A 19666-nucleotide genomic window follows, 5' to 3' on the forward strand; every position below is an offset into this window, starting at 1 on the left:
TTAATACTGGAAGGTTCCTAGCTGGATCCTTTTCCAATTTGAGAATCAGTGGAGAAAGGGTCCCAGGACTGGACATTGAGGTTTTAGTGCCATCAGTGCTGAGACAGGCTTTTCTAAACACAGGTGAGTGATGATACATGTTTCAGGACCCCATTCATCTCAACTAACCTTTGCTGCCTAAGATTAAGCCATCTAGCCAATGCTATGACAGGCAGATGGTAAATGGTTCCTCACTTTATTCAGACATTTATCTCAGGAAACAATACAATAATCCCTGGGAAGGGATTATTCCCACTCTGGGATGCATGTCTGGGCAAACTATTCACAACTATTTCTATTAGCTGACTTGTAGGCAACTTGAATGGAATTCACCCTTCTAATTTTAGCTAGCTACAACACAGTATCTCCATGAGGTGCGTACTGTAGTAGTTGAGAATTAGTCAAGGAATCCAGTGGGGATAGGAATATGATTCATTGAACCTGAGAGAGGCACCTTCTTTAGGATAAAACTAATCACATCCTAAACTTCGTCAGTGCCACTGACTCACTGTCCTCTGAGTAAAAAAGAGAATCTGGGATTAGTTTTCTTGTACTCACCTCCCTTGTGGAAAGCCAAAAGCAGTGGGACAAATCCTAATATCACTAAAGATATATCAAATGAATACCACCCTGAATGGATGAGGTGCGGCTCATCCTCACTGCTAGCACTGCTAGCACTGTTAACTGAGATGTTAGCAGTCTGATAGCCAGAGATGCGAAAGCACTTGTCCTTCTGTTCTAGTTGCAAAGCACTCCTGTTATATAGGCAATAATGTCCCTGACAGGGAGAACTGTATCCACTACTGCTGCATGTAATTGTGGAAAAGAATTTGGGAAAGCTCTGTAGTGGTCTGTCTGCCTCAGAACTCTTGGATTTTGTGAAATGAGTAGAGCAGAGCAGAGCAGAGCAGAGCAGTTGGAAGGGACATTCAGAAATCATCTAGTGAAACTGCCTAACCACAGAGGGACTGGCCAAAAATTAAAGCATATTAATGAGGGCATTATCCAAAAGCCTCTTAAACACTGTTGAAGTTTGAAGTTCAGTTACAAGCACAGAAATGAGACTGAAGCATGCCTTGGGCCAGTCTTTGTTCCACACCGGCTTCTGGAGAGAACCAAGAAGTGTCATTTGACCTACACGGTTCTAAATATCGCAGGTTCCTAAAATTTTAGATGTCTTTCCCATGTGTCCACCATCACAAGGGGAAGAAGAACAAGGAGTTGAATTCCCATCGGACTGGAAGAGGAAGAAGGCTGGTGTCAGAGATCCCCTTTTGTACACAGCATTTTTACGGCCCAGATTATCTTGCATCTGTGAACCTGTCAGACCTGCTGCAAGTCTCACCAGCTTGACGTGGATTGGCACACCAGCAAGGCACAGAGTTCTCATTTCTTGTTTTCTTCATTCTCTATTTTGCTCGAAAGTCACATACAGCTTGGCTAAATGCTGGGATTCATTTCTGCTTGCAGAGCCAAATATATTAATATTAATTGATTTTTTCAGGTTTTGGCTACTTCTTCTTTATTAGAAATATATAACTCCACCAGTGATGAATTTGTGTTTCATCAAGACTCTGAACTCAGCCCTGGATTATAAATGTTTGCTTACAGATGATCCGTTGGAAGGATGGAGAAGCACTCAAGTATTCCTGCCAGAAATATGCTGATGAGCTTCGCTGCCTTACACTGACATTTCCAACCCCACTTGCAATCTGCCAGCGAGCGTACAAGGAAAAGCATCTGGCTCAACCTCAGCCTAGCAAGACTGAACACATCCTGGGAAAAAGGAAAACAACTGTTTGAGAATCTTCTTTTGTCACTCTGTACCAAGGATTTGCTTGTACTGCTATTCATTGCAAACACCAGTTCTTAACCCCACCTTTGGATTTAACATTACTTCTAAAGCCACTTCATCAAGCTGGCCACTTATGAGCTTCCTTCAGTGAGGAAGAGTACATAAGAGGAAAATAAAAGAAGAATGAACCAATCCAAACAAGATGGTGGGGAGAAAATAAATAGAAGGAGCACCATGCACAGTATAGATTAAAAAGTATAAAAAGATATAAATCAAAAAAAAAAAAAGTGAAAAAAATGAAATATTCAGTATTTGAATTAATATGAATTCCTTTCACCAGAGGACATTAAATTCAACTTTTTTTCTCTTTTTCCTATTCCTTCTTCTCTCCCCCTTTAAAATAATTTAGTAGTTCAAAAATAATAAGAGTGTTAAAAATAAACTGGAGGTGATTAATTAGCCAGATGGGTAGAAAAAAAGTAAAAACAACAAAATTTTGGGGGGGGAACACTGACATTTAAATATTTAACTCATTTAGTGATTATTTTTCATCAAGTTTGTTATTCAGTTAGAGGAAAGAAAGTTGGATATTGCTTGCATCTTCTTCTTCCACAAAATCTCTGATGAATTTTTTCTTCTGGGTGACTGTGCCTTCTGCACCAAAACCAGCAGCATTTCCTCTATGGAAACGTAGTTCCAACTTCTGGGACTAGTTACTGATGTATTAAACAAATCTCTTTTTTTTAATCTGTATGCTCCATCTTCTCATATCTTCTGCTGAGGTTAGAGGGAGCTCAGACATGCTTAGCATATCCAAAATCCTGCCAAAGCGAAGACATCTTCATTTTCGCCTTTGTTCCCCCTCCAGCCATAGAAGTCTGTGCTCCAACTTTTAGGTCCCAGTTCCTTACTTCCCTCCGTATGATTCTATTCCTGTGCCCAACTGTCTGTGAAGCACTGGGCTTCATGATAGAGGTAGAAACACAAAAAAATTTCAGTAGGGGATACTGTTCAGCTCCCATTTCCTTTCACTATGTTTTAAGACCAGAAGTTGGTTTTGTTTATTCATAAACAAAAAAAGATATATTTTTAATTACTCATAAAAACATCACCCTTACTCTCTGTGATTTTCACCTTTCAAATTCAAAGAATTTCAAAGCCACTCTCTCATCTGCCTTATTCAAGAAGCAGGGTTTATTGAAGAGGTCAAATACCAGTTTCTTGCCATTACTGGTGGAAAATGTTTTCCTAGAGACCCACTACATGCCAGAGACATCCTGTTCAAAGCGCATCCATCAGGTTACACAACTGGGATGTTGCTTGAGAAGGATCTTCCCAGGGCACTTTTGCAAGTCACAGATCTGGTTTCCCACATTTCTGGTAAGGAAGACAAAATAAAGGTCTTATTTATTTATTTGTTTGTTTATTTATTTATTTCTTATGGTCCCATCCCTGTGCCTGACCTTTTAGGGAAGCAGGAGAACTCAAGTCTCTATGACCTTTTCAGCTCTTGTTTTTTGTCTCCTAAGACTGCCAAACGGGAATTCAGATGTCAGGCTCCTCTGGTGAAGAACCAAGAGCAGGAGTTGAATGGTGTATTATAAATGCATGGATACTACCTGAGCTGAAGGCTATGTACTCTATGATCGCACACCATGTTGTCTACTGTCAGCCCTCAGTTAGGAATGGTCTGGCATTATTTTTGATTAAAAGCTGGGCTTGAAACAGAAATATATATATATATATATAGGTCAGCAACATCAAGGATTGATTGCCTTAAAATGATAACTGGATATTTTTTAATTTCTTGACAGACAGAACTGTGGAGCTCACCTTTCAGCAGTGTGATTTCTCAACCTGTTCAAACAATTTCAGGTACTTTTTATAGAATTATCACCAAAGAAAATTTGGTGCCATAAACCTACATTTCCCAAGTATGTTCTGTTGGAAACAACCAAAAGAAATAGAAGTGAAGAAACAGACAAACTCAAAATATTTGAAGACTCATTACATTTCTCTGTTTCGTACTTATTACTGCTTAAATGACCCAAAAGTATTAATAAGGAAAGAGGAATATGATCTGGCATTATTAATATCAATCATTCTTCACCTGCGCTGAGATGCACACATGATCTTGTACCTAAGTACAAGAATTTGCTTAGCTTTATTTTTTTTTGTTGGATTAAATATATGAAGACAAATGACTGCGTGACATAAAAAAACCTTTTATATGATAAAACATGGAGGATTGATCAGACAGTTCCAGAAACACTTCACCAAGAAATGGAATTTTTAAAAGATATGTTTTTCCAGATTTTAGCTATCAAGAAGTTAGAGAAAGCATTAGAGAATATCACATGGCATGTTCCACAATAGTCGATGGAGAAAAAGCAAAAGCACTAGTAACCCCGTAACAGCAGTCTGGGAGAGCATGAATTAATTTGGTCCTTTTCTGCTAATGTTTCAGACTGACAACATCTGTAACTCTTGCCTGTGCCTTTCATTACACCTAGCTTTCATCTCTTCCCTAGCCTCAAGATGAAGGTCTCATCCCTGGGCCATGTTGCCAAGTCCTTTTCAGCAGATGAAAGATGAGACAAGGAACAACAGATGGGTATAAACTGATAATGCTGCACTAAGAAGTCATGAGACAATCTGGTGCAACCATGCTCAAGATATCTTTCTTGCAGCTTTCTGCAAGTAATAATTTGTGTAGACAGCTACTTGGGAAAGGTTTGCAGAGGTACGTGTACCATAACACCCACAGCTTGGGAGTCTCTCAGCTAGAAAAAAAGGTATATGCATTTTTTCCCCTTCTGTTCTAGGGCACAGCAAACCATGCATCCTACTCAGCACACCTTCTCAGCTCTACCAAGATGTTTTCCTACACCTCCCTGTAGTTTCTTTCTATCCCACTCCAGCCTCACTTCTGGAAAGGTAAGCTGGAAGTCACAAGTTGGAAGAAAGTCAGAAAGAAACTTGATTAAATATTAGGAGAAACTTTTCCAGCAGGACAGTACACATTGGAACAGGGGTCCAGAGAGGTCTGAAATCTCCATCCAAAGACATACTCAAAGCCCTGTTGGAAAAGACCCCCAATGAACCTGCTTGGAGGTGTGTGGGGGGTCAGGTCAAAACCCACTGATCTATCCCCATGTGTGCCATACTGTGAGTGTAACTGTAAAATACATGGCAACATCACTCAGTGCAATGAAAAATGACAGCTGTGAAGGCTGCATGAGCCCCAAGACAATCATTTCTACATTAAATGGTGTTTATTTCTGCTGCTTGGGCAGAAAATAGAGCTGGAGCTGCTCCATAGGTTGGCATTTCCCCTGTCCACCACCACCAGGGGAGCGTTGCACACGATTAGGAACGGTGTGGGTCCTGCAGTGAGTGCCAGGAACCAGGAGATGGAAAGCTTGGAAAAGATGCTTTTCCTCCACCTCCAAAAATCTCAGGTGTTTTGCCTGAGGTTGTTAGCACTGCCACCAGTGTTATCTTTTGATCTCTGGGCAGCTCCTGATCCCATGGGAGATGGTGGGCATACGAGCTGCTTTTTATTCAGGAAAAATCCCCTCTGTTTTCCTATTTGATAATCTATGAAATCATAGCAGATGCTGTCTGGTGGATGGTCTCTCAGAGCAAAGGTGAAGGTCAAGTTTAACTGGGGATGCCCAGAGTTTTCCCAGGAAACTGAGGAAATACTCAATGGTGGAGCATGGACTGGGACAGTGTCTGGTGTCTGAAAGGAGTAAAAAGTGAAAGGAGTAAAAAGCTAGCAAAAGCAGTCACAAAATACAGAGGAAGCTACAGAGAGCCTGGTACTCTGCTCTTGTCAAGAAGCCAAGAGGGAGGAAGAAAAAGATTCCGTTTGTTTAAGGTCTACGTGGAAGTTGGCTCAAAAATTCATTCTCCTTAACTCTCGGTTTTGTTCCTTGTAAATAGGATCACACTTCAAAACGCATCCACTTGACAGCCTGACAAACATCCCAGATACCCTCTCAGGGAATTTGGCTGGGCCAGGAGAGGTTACGCCAGCCTCTCAGGAGGAGAAGAAATGTGGCAAGCATTTTCTTCAGCTTAAGCATGGCTAGAATTTGCTTCATAGGCAGGGGAGTATCTCTCCACAGCTCGTTATAGTTTCAGACTGTCGGGCAGGCAGACAGAACATGCACTCCACTACAAATTCACAGAAGGAGGTACTCCTTCCCTACACTAGGGAGCCTGGCTTGATTGCCATCCAACTGCAAAACTAGTGGAAAAAAAAATAAAAATAAGGAGAGAGTTCTCCGCTTTAACAGAGCACTGGCTTTCACTGAAGTGCTTTTGAGGGTTTGGGGTGAGGAAGATAAATGTACTATTTCAGATAACTAACGTTCATGAGACTGAGGGAGATCAACCCATCAGGAGCTGTGAATTCACAAGCATTCATGGGAGAGCTATCTGTTTGTACTTATCTCTGAGTTAATAACAAGGTGTCCAGATTAGAATATGGGAGCTGTAATGCCAGAAGAAATCAATGCTTCATCAAAGCACATTTTCAAAAGTGGTCAACAGTTACTGCACTAGGAAAGCAGAGCACATTTATTTTCTCTGTTTTCCCCAAACATTCACTTATGATTTTTTAATTCATTTCCATACCTAAAGGTTAATGCTCCAGTCCATTTTTGTACAAAATATAAGGTTTTACTGCTTGGTCCATTCCTTCTTATGATGGGATGATGAGATGATGCTGGGAAGGACAATCAGGAAAGACCTTTCTGCGCTGTTTTCTTGTTGTTGTTTTTTCCTGTTTTCTTCACCTAACACCTTTCTGACAGCTGCAAAATCCCGGAGGGTGTCAAGATTAAGCTGAAACACTTCCTGAAGGGTTGCAGAGGTGCTTATGTGAGAGGAACAACTGCTAAATTTGCCACACACTGCAATCAATTTTCACCACTCAGAACCATTCCTTCTGTTTTCAAAACAACAACAGAAGTTTAATTTTTTAGTTCAATGTGCGTAAAGGCTTTCACTGGAGACTAAGTAAGTGATAAAACTGAAATGCAAAAGTAATCTTAAGACTTAGAGACACTAAAAGCTCTTTGATGCAGAGCCAATGTCGCTAGCAGAAACCATGAAAGGAGATGCTGGGAGAAACTAAGACGAATAAAGTCTCTGCCTAAAAACTTGATGGAACAGGTGCCAAGACTTCAGGACCTGTTGAGTTTCTCACTGAAGAAAGATGGCGTTCAAGTCTAGAGAGGTCTTTTCCCACTTCTAGCTGGATTCCCACTAGTAAAGCTGGATCTTTTGATGGGATAACCAACCAACCAAACTAACAAAAACTTAAAGACAATGGAGGGGTTCAAGTCCTGAAAATAAGGGTTTCCTGAGACTCCATGACTCTCTTTCCTGGGGAAGAGCCTAATACGCATTGAGTCCCTTGGTTACAGAGTCAGTGGAGCCACTAAATCCGTGCCAGCTAAATTAAGCACTGACATTAGGAATCTAATCTTCCGCCACAGTAATGTATAGGCCACAACACACCCAAGGAAAAGTGACTTTTGGGGGGACAGGACTGTCCTGTCATTCCACTGACTGCAGGAGAGCCTGGGATCATCCAAAATGTGCTTCATGTAAGGGCCTACAGTCATGTAAGGATACAGCTGGGCCACAGTAACTAGACTTTTGGTATCAATTTATGCCATGGTTGCTCAGGTCTTATCGTGATGGGACTACAAAACTGAAAGGGACAGAGACATCTCACCCTAGTCGGCATTGAGCATCTGCATGGCACATCAGACCAACTCAGGGCCGCTCATATTTTAAAAGTTTTCCTTGGTCACACTTCCACAAGTCAATCTCTTGTTTTTGCAGTTGGCAGCCCGCCTGCATTTGGTCTTTTAAAGTCCCAGCAGCTCCATCAAAATATTCAGGAGAAGCCTTTAAATTAGCTTAAGTTTTGGAGAAAACTTTTCAAGCATAGTTTGCCTTGAGTGAAAATGCATTGTCATTAGTGTCTGAAAAACCAGCTGAGCCCTTCGTTTTGTTTTCTGTAGCATGCATCACAAGTAAGCAATGATCTAAACCCTTCCTAGAGAAGAGGAAATCAAAAAACAAACAAACAAACAAAAAAAGGTATTTAATCTCAAATTCTGAACATGGACCAGAATCTGGAGAAGTTCAAGATAGTCCTGAGGTTGCAAAGATGATAACAAGATCAAATAAAATTATTTTAAAATATAGTTCCAAAGAATCAGTGTCAGAGGAAAGAAGCCAAAGGGTAACATTAAAGATTTATTATTTTTCCTCTTGCTTCACAATTTTTGGAAGGTCATCAGTTGGACTGAAATGCTTTTTTCCTGGAATACACCCTTTGGAGACTGCCTGTGACCAGATAAGAAATGAATGACACCAGCCTACTGTGGGGAGCACGAGGAAACAGTAGAAAACTTTTTTCTTTAAATACCAGCAGAAGAGCAGCGATTACCTCCGATAGGAACTAGTTGCCAAATTCTAAGTGAAACGTGAATGTGGTACGTAATATTGGCAGGACTTTGGCCTACAAGAACACTTCATAATTGATGTCTTTCTTCTGTTTTGTTGTGCACCCTCGTTCAATCCAGCTGTTCCTTCATTAGACCAAATGGTGGTGCAAATCTCTGTGGATAGGCTACATCTGGTGCATGAATAAGCAATTATATTTCTCTGTAGGCACCAAATGAATGCACAGGTAACATTCGGTATCTAAGAAGATGTGCTATCTAGGTAAAAAAAAAAAAAAATAAATCCAACTTATCTTTAAGTCCTAGAATTAAAATTAGTGCAAGCTCAGGTCATCTACTGCTTGGAGGATGTATTTTCACTGACCAACCTTATCCACCTTTCTGTTGGGAAGAATAAGAATGAAGGAACAATAAAAGCACAGAGAATGTTCTCAGAACTCTTCCATACAGAAAGACTTCTTGAGAGTTTATGGCAATAATGTATTTGACTTGCATCTTTTCAAACTCCACTGTGTTTTTCAGTTTCAAAGCAGATTTGGAACTCCTTTTACTAATATGCACAAAAATAATAAAAAAGAAAATCCAATCTTTAAGAAGTTTAGATTGCAAGTTGTAAATTGTGTCAAAATTGTGATTAAACCTTCTGGCAGAACACACGTGTTTTTCAAAACCTTAAAAGGTGAAAAATCTCCAAATATACATCAGTTCAGAAGCAAGTAGAAGCTTCAGCCTCAGATGTCTTCTCTAAAACAGATCAAACCAAGAATCCCAAATTCAAGCACTCAGAGATTTTAGAAAAATTCAACTCCAGATCTGACATTTACAATTCTGACCCAGGTCTGCATTTTTTCAGAAAAGCATGATCTGAATTTTATGCTCAGAACAAAGCCCCAAGCAGGCTGAGTTTCATTCCAAAGAGCTCTGTTCCCTGCTATAGAAGAAAAAGTATTTCAGGTGAAATAAGATCAAGTTTAGACCTCTGCCTGAAATTCAATCTTTTGCTTGAGGTTCTCTCTCATTTCCCTCCTATACACATATGAATTTTTAATTTGTCAGGGAAGGGTGCCTGTACTGCTGAGATCTGGAACAGAATTAGATGAGTTGAACTGACGCAGAATCAGACTTACTTTTCTGTACAACATCAAATTACCTGGTCTGGTTGCCACATCCTTGCTGTCTGCCCCTCTGGTAAATACATTACATTCACAACCATCCCTTTAATGATGTGCAAGGGCTCCTCGTCCGGGTGTCTGGAGATACGACCTTTGTTTCTCCTCTACATCACAAACTCTGGGCGTGCACCACCAAGTTCCTCTCCACAGAAGCACGGCGAGGATGGATGGATGAGCACTTGCATGACATTTGTACTGGGGTCAATGCAATTTACGGGGCAGGCTTATGGGAGCTAGCTCAAATCTGATTTTACAATTATGATATCAAATGTCATTTAGGTAATGATGGCTCTCTAATATTCAGGAAACACCTTCTGGTCACAAGCATATATTGAAATTCCAGAGCTGTTCCACAGAAGCAGGTACGTGACCTACCTGACTTCACAAAACAATGCAGCTGCAACCAATTGAAATGAATGAAAGGGCAAAGGCTCTTGAAATGCAGCTGGCAGTCATTCAGCAATGAGCTGCTGAGCAAAGGGGCAGATACAGTCCTTGTTAGAATGGCAGGGTTGCAGGGACACCTGGGTGTTAACTGTGTTGGTTTCTGTTTTTTCCAAACACATTAAAACCCTTAAAGAAAAGGAAGAGTCCCTCTCCTCCCCTCGCTAAATCAATGCCTAGAGCAAGTGGTTCCATATATATCAGGAATTGAAGCCTTAAATACCACACACACACACTTTATTGTAATATATTATAATTTATTATTACATTTATTATACAATTCTGAATCCATCCATCAGCTGCTTTGCCAGGTACCTTACAAACCCTTTCATCCCGTTCCCTTTACAAAGATGCACCAATTTATGCCCTTGCACATTACCGGACTCACTTACTTCTGTACTTATGCAGCTTGTAGCTTTGACCTTTCAACGATTGTGGCATCTTCTTGCATTAGAAGTCCCATGGTCCCCTGTTCTGTCCGATACTCTCTTGGCTTTGTCAAGGCTTTCATTCCCCTAACAATCACCCTAAAGGGGTCAGCAACCTCAGCCCTGGGTACACCTTTTGTTAAGGACTAGAGAAACTCGCAGTTGTTCCACCTTTTAGGTTTCATTGATCTCTATAAAAAGCTCAGCAGCTCCCTTAAGGGTGTTATGTGGATGAACGCACACAAATGATGTTTCCAGAAAAAAAAAATAAAAAAAGGAGGGGAAAAAAAACACATACACACACACACACACACAAAAAAAAAAAATAGTCCGTTTTTAACTCTTTAATAGGTAAAAAATAGCATAAAATCAGAACTGCATGTTTGCTTCCAGCATGGTGTCTCTCATAACTGTCTCTTGCAGTCTGGTGGTTCAGGAGGGGAGCTTTGAAGGTGTTTAAATGCCCAGAGCTGCACAGAGAATCCTAGAGGAAATTTCAGCTCTGTTTTCTTACATAACCAAGCTGCACACAAATATTAAGGGTCCAGTCTTTAAAGACACATCTGGAGATGTCTCTGGGATGAACCACATCATCTCTGGCTTTTCCTGTGTTCCACACAGAGAGGAGATGGGCAGGAGAAGTGACTCAGATCTGAGCTGGTCTGAGTCACCCCTGAAAGATGCTGACCTTTTCTGCTGAAAAACTCAAATGCTCATCACTAAAAGGATAATGTTTCCCATCCTCACTTCTTGCCATCTTCTTTTGTGTGTTCATTTTGTCTCCCCAGATTGTAGGTTCCCTCAGAAAGAATTATTTCTAAGTATTTTAAAGTGTCACAAAGCATAATGTGGTCACATTTTGTTTAATAATATAAATTAGAAAAAAAACAAAACACTGCAAACACCCTGTTGGTTTTGTCTTGAAAGAGCTGCCTTGAAAACATGTCAGCCTTAGAGAAGCTTGGGTGCAGGTGGGCATTCACCCAACGCTACACCCAACAGAAATATCAACCTCCCTAGCACGATTATCACTACATCTTAGTAACACTTATAGCAAAATGAAGGAGAAAGTAATTTAGTTGTGTTCATCTGAGATGGAAGTGTAGAGGAAAAAAATATATAATAGGGAAATAAAAGGACAACTAATTGAAGGAACAAACTGAAAAGAAATCAATGCAGGTCCACCCCTGAGCTGAGCACTCAGCAGCAGATCCTGCTATTGTCGTGGTCTCACTGTAACCACTGGAGCGTGGCGTTATTTGGCGTAAGTATGCACTAGCCTGTTATCATCATCAAGCAAGGTTAGACGAGCTATATCTTAGAACAGTTTAACAGATGATGGAAAAAACTCCCACCTGTCCTTCAGCTTTATACACAGAGAATTTTCCATTAGGATCTTCTTCCTGCTCTGGACAATTTAATGGCTGCAGAAGTCAGTAATTTAAGCAAACTGTCAATTGTCTCTTAATCTCTACTCTTGAATAAAAAGCAAATCAATACACAATTAACTAAAAATATACTGTAATACAAGTATTCTTTTCAGTGCTAGAACAACTCGAAGTGTAAATTTTCCCCTAGAACAGGGCCAAAGACCAAAAAATATTCCAAGGCCTCTTAGCATCCAGCAAACTGCTTCCTCGTGGAGCATCAAGTGTTTGCTGCTCCTCAGCCCCTTCCACTGCACCTCCTGCAGTCTTCAAACCTGTTTTATTCCACATCAGCTAGTGCAGTTCATATCATTTTATTGTCCCTTCTTCTTTCTAAACTCCCATGGTCACTGCCCCAGGTAGTCCTTGCTGTCTTTTGCAGCAGCTCCATCACTCTCTTCTATTCATATTCCCTCCTCTCTAGCAACATTTTTAGACTCATCTCCCCAAGAAACCAGGCTTATGCTGCTGAGACTGTTTTTTTCCCCTCTGCCTATTCCTCTCCCTGAGAGCTTCTGCACTCTTTGAAAAATCTCAGACAAGTCTGAACAAACACGTGGAGCTGGAGGACAACTTTCTGTGCTCCTATCCAAAGAAATAAAGGGCTGTTGCATGTCAGCTCATTCTAGATACTAAAGACTCCACAATAGAGACATGTTATCAGAAAGGTTTTATGAACGCTCAAAACTGAAAGGAAAGCTTTGGTCATACCCTGGACCAATCAAAAGAGACAAACCCAGGGGATTTCACCCTTCAAAGAGGTATTTTCTCACCTTATCATGTTCATGAGCTTTGGCAGGTATGGACCTGCACAGCAACTCTGCTCCACTCACTGATCCAGCAGAAAACCAACACAGAAAAAAAAAAAAATCATTTTCGAGGAGGAGAAGGGGCAGAAGGAGGGTGAGCCCAACTCTGCTCCCATCCATGCTCCCATCCATGGGAAGAAGGATGTGCTTCTGGTAGCCACACAGCATGATTTAAACCCATGCCAGCAGCAGCATACAGCAAAGACCTTATGCAGCTTAGCAGAATTGGCTTAAGCCAGAAGTCAGAAACAGTTTTTGGAAGCTCTGGACAATGGTTCTTCTCTCTTTATTTAAAAATATAGATTTTTACACAGATCCATGTGCACACACACAGGGAAAGTGGTAGGCAGGTATACCTCAAGGCCAATCTGGCACAGAATAAGCAGTATTAATGCAATACCAGGGCAGAGAATATATTTCAGACATCCTCACTTTTTTTTTCTTTCATATTTATCACATCATTTCATGTGATGTTTCATGCCATATCTTCTCTGACTGCATCCTCCCTATACAGCTCCCTCTCTGCAGAGGTTCCCCATGCAGGGATATTGCCCTGGTGCTGGATTTGGCACCCGAGGAAGGTCTCTGCCAGCCTGCCTACCCCGTGGTGACCACACAAACCCCGAGGCCATGGTGAGCACTGCTGATGCTTCAGTTGCCACAGGGGAATTTGGAAGTGTGAGGAAGACTCCTGTGCTGGGTCTTGGACTGATTGTCTCGGAAAAGTGACGACTGAGGGGGAACGGGAGCAGGCTTCAAAATCAGGAGGGACTGAGTGATGGTGAATAAGGGGATGGTCATTTACACCCCTTTTTAATGCAAGAACACAGGGAGACCACCACAAACACAAGGAGATAACTTCTTTACACAGTATAAGTTGCTAATCTGCAGCAGCTCTTTGCTGGATGCTGCTGGTGGTGTTTGCATGGGTTTAAGAAGTTTTTGGATAAATTCAGACGAGAAAGAGCTGCACAGGTCTGCCTGATACCATCACACCATCCCTCTCCAGGAGTCCCTGAGCCCTGATGGGGTCAGGGTACATTGGGGATATATCCCAACATGTTTGCTCAGCTGTTGCCCTTCCCTTGGAATCTTTTTACCTACTGAGGACTGGACAACCCTTGTTCCCCTTGGCAGTATCCCCAGCTCTCTTCTCTCTGCCCAGGGCTCTCTTTTCCTTCCTGACAGCATATCTCCCACTCCCCTACACACTCCCTTGTCCTCCCCTGCACGTCCCTCCTTCCCTCGCTGCTTTCTCTTGCAGCCGTCATGTTTTCCACAGCGTGCAGCCCACCTCAGCACAGAGACGCCAAACAAAGGGGCTGACGTTATACTCTTTGCCCGCCAGCTTCTCCGAGTGCTCCCAGAACTTTGGCTATGATTCTTTCATTCACTCCCCTCCCAGGCATTTGTTGAACGCTTGTTGTTAAGGGGGAAAGATCTTGCTCTTTATTTAAGTGTTGTGAATCAGAAAGGAGACTGTAAAAAATCAGAGTGTGGCCAGCTCCCTCTTTCTTTTCATTCCCCCCATTTTTCCACATTTTAGTGTGGCTGATGGGGTCGGTGTGGCTTTCTCAGCCAGGTCAGGGAAGAAATGAAAATCCCATCCATACAAGGATGCAGCTAGCCTGCCCCACCAGCGCCACCAGCACCGGCTCCCCCACCACCCCACAAAATGACAAAGGATCTTGATTACTGACTCACCGTGCCAGCTGAAGGAGAAGGAGAGAGAGAGAGGGGGAAAAAAAAAAAAAGTACATTGCATTCATTTATAATAGTGGGCTTTGAGTCTGCTGGGGGATTGGCTGGCATTTCGGCAGCTGAGGGGGCTGCCCTGTATCTGAGCTGTCACTGACTCACCTGCCGCAGCAGCAGCTCTGAAAGGAACCTCAGGAGTGGGAGAAGGAGAGGCAGGGGATGGAGGGAGGTGCACACCCCACAGACACGTGGACAGAGGGTGTAGTCCCCCAGAGCCCCCCCTCCCAACAGTGCCCTACAGATGCACACATAGTGCCTTTCTGGTGTCATTCACGCTCCTCCTGCTTCCCTCCCTTTTTTTTTTTTCTCAACTTATTTCCTAGCCCCTCTCAGCTCCACATCCACATTTGCCATAGGATAATACAATATGAGGAAGCCCTAAGAGAGGAAGACAATTGCCCTATTTGGCTTATTTTTCTCACTTCACCAAAACATCAGTTTCTGGGAGGAGAGAACCAGAACAGAAACCCACAATCCTGCTTTTCTGAACCCAGAAGTGAGTGCTGGACCCTTCCAGTTGAGCATTTTTCTTTCTCTAGGGGATGGCCACTGCCATCCCTGACCAATGGTCAGTGCATCACTGCAGTCCCTCGCTCTGAACTTGAAAGCAAGAGTTTGAACATGAAAGCTGAGGCTGTTTCTAGTGGTGCCTGAAAGTCCCTGTCCAGTATTCATGAGCAATTCAAGCACATGATGGATAAAACCAGCATTCATTATATCAACAAGTGCCTTTTCCCCTTGGAAACTTCCTTAGTCTTTTAAGACCACAGGGAACCAGGTGGCAGGATATCACATTCCTCTTTCTACCCTGTGTGCCGCTCCCTTTTGCTGCCATCTTCTGCCTCATTCTCTTCCTTATATTATTTCTCACTCCATGTTTAGCCACGCTTCATCCAGTCCTTTTCTATATATTTTTCCCTCCATCCTTGCTATTACCTCCTGCAAATTCCTCACAGGCAGACAGCTGAAAAACAGAAAAAGGGGAGAAAGGTAATTATTCCTATGATTTTTTCCCCGTTTTTCTTCATGAGCAGGTAACTTCTGCCTTACACCTTATTTCCAGTGCTCAGAGACCTTCCAATTCCCCTCATCATTAACAGTATCCTCAAAGTTTTCAGTTCCTGCTGTGAAGGGTTGTGAATGCAGCTCCGAGTGGAAGTGGAGTGCTTTGATAAAGGGTTGTCAGAAAAACTGTATGGAAGGATGAGGTTAAAAGCCTTTTTGTTTGGGACAGGAGAAAGGAAGATCATTGGTGCAGAGGGGTGGTGGGTAAGAGCTAATCAGCAGGACAATGTGCTGATAACCAATATCATCTTCTGGTATTCCGCCACCTGTCTGCCTAAAGCACCTGTATACCTGCTCCAAGCCCCTGGACTGCTGCCTCGCTGCTGTGGGCACTGTCTTCCTGCTCTGGGGTCCCACAATGAGGTTTTCGTGTCTGGACCTCCTAAATGCTTTCAGGTTAACAAGATTTATGAATGATAATTGATAATTGTTGTACACTGTAATAAACTTCCTTTCATTTCCAGACTTCAGACAATTCAGAAAACATCAGAATCCCAAAGATGTTATTCCTAAGGGCATTAAATCCCAAAAGAATAAATCTGGTAGTTTAAAAGCTGGAAACCACAGGACACCCATCCAACACAAACAAAAGCAATGAGAGGGAAGTGAAAGAAACCATTAATTCTGGGGGATTTTATTTCCCCTTCCAATACTGTGAGCACATGTAGAATCTGTTTTCTTTCTCCCTGCACAGAGGACTTCAGTGTTTGATTTATATCCTGAGGCCTTGTTTACTGCCTTGCTTCCAATTCTGATTTGAATGGCCTAAGACAGACCAGCGAAAGCTTGCAGTTGATTCACTCCTGGCAAAGAGAAAGAGAAAGAGAAAAAGAAAGAGAAAGAGAAAAAGGGAAAGGGAAAGGGAGAGGGAAAGGGAGAGGGAAAAGGAAAGGGAGAGGGAAAGGGAAAGGGAAAGGGAAAGGGAAAGGGAAAGGGAAAGGGAAAGGGAAAGGGAAAGGGAAAGGGAAAGGGAGAGGGAAAGGGAAAGGGAAAGGGAAAAAGAAAAAAAAGAAAAAGAAAAAGGAAAAGAAAAAGAAAAAGAAAAGGAAGAAAAAGGAAAAGGAAAAGAAAAAGGAAAAGAAAAAGAAAAAGGAAAAGAAAAAGGAAAAGAAAAAGGAAAAGAAAAAGAAAAAGAAAAAGAAAAAGAAAAAGAAAAAGAAAAAGAAAAAGAAAAAGAAAAAGAAAAAGAAAAAGAAAAAGAAAAAGAAAAAGAAAAAGAAAAAGAAAAAGAAAAAGAAAAAGAAAAAGAAAGAGAAAAAGAAAGAGAAAGAGAAAGAGAAAGAGAAAGAGAAAGAGAAAGAGAAAGAGAAAGAGAAAGAGAAAGAGAAAGAGAAAGAGAAAGAGAAAGAGAAAGAGAAAGAGAAAGAGAAAGAAAAAGAAAAAGAAAAAGAAAAAGAAAAAGAAAAAGAAAAAGAAAAAGAAAAAGAAAAAGAAAAAGAAAAAGAAAAAGAAAAAGAAAAAGAAAAAGAAAAAGAGAAAAAGAATAGGGGGGACACCACAAATAGTTTTAAAATTTTGGAGAAATATTGGAAAAAAATATATATATTTCCAAGGCTTCCCTTTTTACTTCTAATCAAAGCAGGGAACAAATCCACAAGACTGATGTACACAGTATGCAGAGCTATTTCATTTTAGCCTGGAATTTTAGCCTGGTGTTTTCAGGAGGCCAGTCCTGCTCCCTCCACCTCTGACACTGAGAAGCTCTGCACAGAGGAGAGAATCAGATTTAAAAGGACTGGAGAAAAGTCCGAGTCAGGAGCATGCCTCGGAGAAGAGGGAACAGGGGAAGCTGAAGTGACCGCATGGCAAAAGGATAAGGGAGACAGCTTTGTGCTGGGGAGTAGTGGCCAGAGGTCAGCAGGTTTTCTCTTTGGTGTACTTCGGCCTGGCTGACATTTTCCATGAGTAATTGTCTGTGGCTTGCTGGGTGACGGCTTGAACCCTTTCTTCTGCCAGCCCCATATTCATCTCTCTGGGTGAGGGAGATAGGAACTGCCCATGCTTTACTGTGATAACTCTGTGGTTCATGCTGTACAGGAGCTGTTACTGGAAACCAATATCCCCATGTCAATATTTCAAATCCTTTCTCTACCCTGAAAGGTTAGTTTTAGAGGAGGGAAGACTTTGGCTGACAGAGGGCTTTTCCCTTCTCTTTCTACCCTCTGCAAGTCCTGAGTTTTGGGACCATATTCCTACCTACTTTGCTGTCCATCCTTACTTACAGATCTCTTTTATCATGTCTGCTTCTTGAATTCTCTTTTCCACTATGTAGACTTATATGAATTTATTTCTCTATCTCCCCACGTACAACCACATTTTGGTCTTTTCTGCCACCAGTTCTAATTCTGAGCCTTCTGATTTACTTTCCTTCCTTTGCTGGCTGGTTCAATCCTTACTGCTTCAGGCGCCTTGAAAAAAAAGAAGTCATGAATATGTTACGAGTTCACTTCATAACTAAGATAATTAAAGCCTCGATGGATCCTGTTTCCATTCCATCCTCTGCTCTACGCCTGGCCTTCTGCTCGCTGTCTTTTACCTGGTTTCCAATCTCCACATCAGTAGAAATAAATCCAGATTTCTCTGAATTAATGCTTTGATGAAGTTTCATGAGGCACACAGACTTTTTAACATTTTCTGGGCCTGTATTAACCCTTTGTGCAGCAGAAAAAAATGTTTCAGGTGGTTAAAGAGAAGAGCCAGATTAATTTGCTGGGTTGCTGGCCCTGATTCTCTTGATTTCTACTGATAGATGGCTCTGTTGATAGACGTTGACTGTGGCAATTTGTGTTTTTCTACCAAATTTTGACTTTGCTCCCGAGGAAGTCCAAGGTATGAAAGAAGAGTCAATCCTCTTCCCCACCAGGATGGCTTCTGTGTGGTCAAAGCTTTCACCAGGTGCATCTAGCCCCCTTTTACAAACATGCAAACATCCTGGGCAAACATGCTGTCAGAAAGTCCACCGAGTCACTGACCCTTTCACCGGGACCCCAACAAGTCAATAAATCCCACGTTAGCCACCATGGCAGCACCTACTGACTGCTACGTAGGGCTGCAAGATGCTGACCCTCCTGCCTCTGCTGGTGTCAGAAGCGACGTAAGAAGTTTTCTCTCCCACACAGAGTATTTGACTCTCTGGTTCTTATCCCACTGGGAATGCAGGCACAGCACACGCCCCCACATGCATTGCAGTCAGTAAAACACACCAGGCAAGATGCTGTTACCTAGGCAATGGTTATCACAAGTCTCTGGAAAGGGAGTGGGGGGAGAGGTACAGGACAATGCAGGCTTGGGGAAGTAGAAAATGAAGCCACCAGGAGAGAACAAACCAAGATATCAGGCCCGAAACACCGTGATACTGGCAGCTGTGGGTGCTGGGAAATTGGGTGTTAGACTTTTTTTTTTTTTAAGTGATAAATGGAATTTTGTGACAGAAAGTGTTTGGTCCTTGGATTTCTTACCAGCCTGAGGAATGCTCCCATCTCACAGGAGATGCTCCCCCTTTCCTTGCGTGGTCCCCCAACAGAAATGTCCCCTCTCTCACTGGCTTTCCCCCAGACACGGTCACTCTAACCACCCCCCAGAGGAACCAGCAATGAGTTGACAGCATAACCCTCCCAAAACAAAAATAAGCACGTGTTTCAAAAGTTGCAGTGCAAGGAAACCTTTCATCTGCTTGCATGGATGAGTGCCTTGCAAAGACTTCTGATCTGAATTAACTACAGCTTCCATCTCTCCTGCCTCCCTCCCAGTGAGGTCTTCTATGGGGTGCCAACCCCTGAACTTCAATACAATTCTATATTGGCCCTGAACAGGGGACAGGCTGCCTTAAGAGACTCAAAAGCATATTTTTGCAGGACAGCAGGAGGCTTTAGCTTCCCTACTGGTCACACCATTTATCTGGGAGTAAACCCAGGGGCTACAGGCTCTCACCTCCAGTGGTACGTGTTTTCAGGTCCAGCTCCTCTCTGAAGCTGCTGATGCCAGGACTAATATTAGAAAAGTTAATCCCAGATGTCAGTGCCTGGCTCACACAGGGATAACTTAAGAGCACAACTGCGCTAGTAATGAGCCTTTCTGTGAAGCCTCAGAGCTATTCAGAGGCAAGTTCTGAACTATTTTACGGCATGTTCTCATTCATGTAAATAGCATTCTGTGCTGAAATCAGAATGAAACAATCCCCCTCCAGCTAAACTGCATGGCCAAAAATAATAACAGCTGCAAACCCAAGTCCTGCAAGA

Source organism: Anser anser (assembly GCF_964211835.1).
Source record: "Anser anser genome assembly, chromosome: 2".
Lineage (NCBI taxonomy): Eukaryota > Metazoa > Chordata > Aves > Anseriformes > Anatidae > Anser > Anser anser.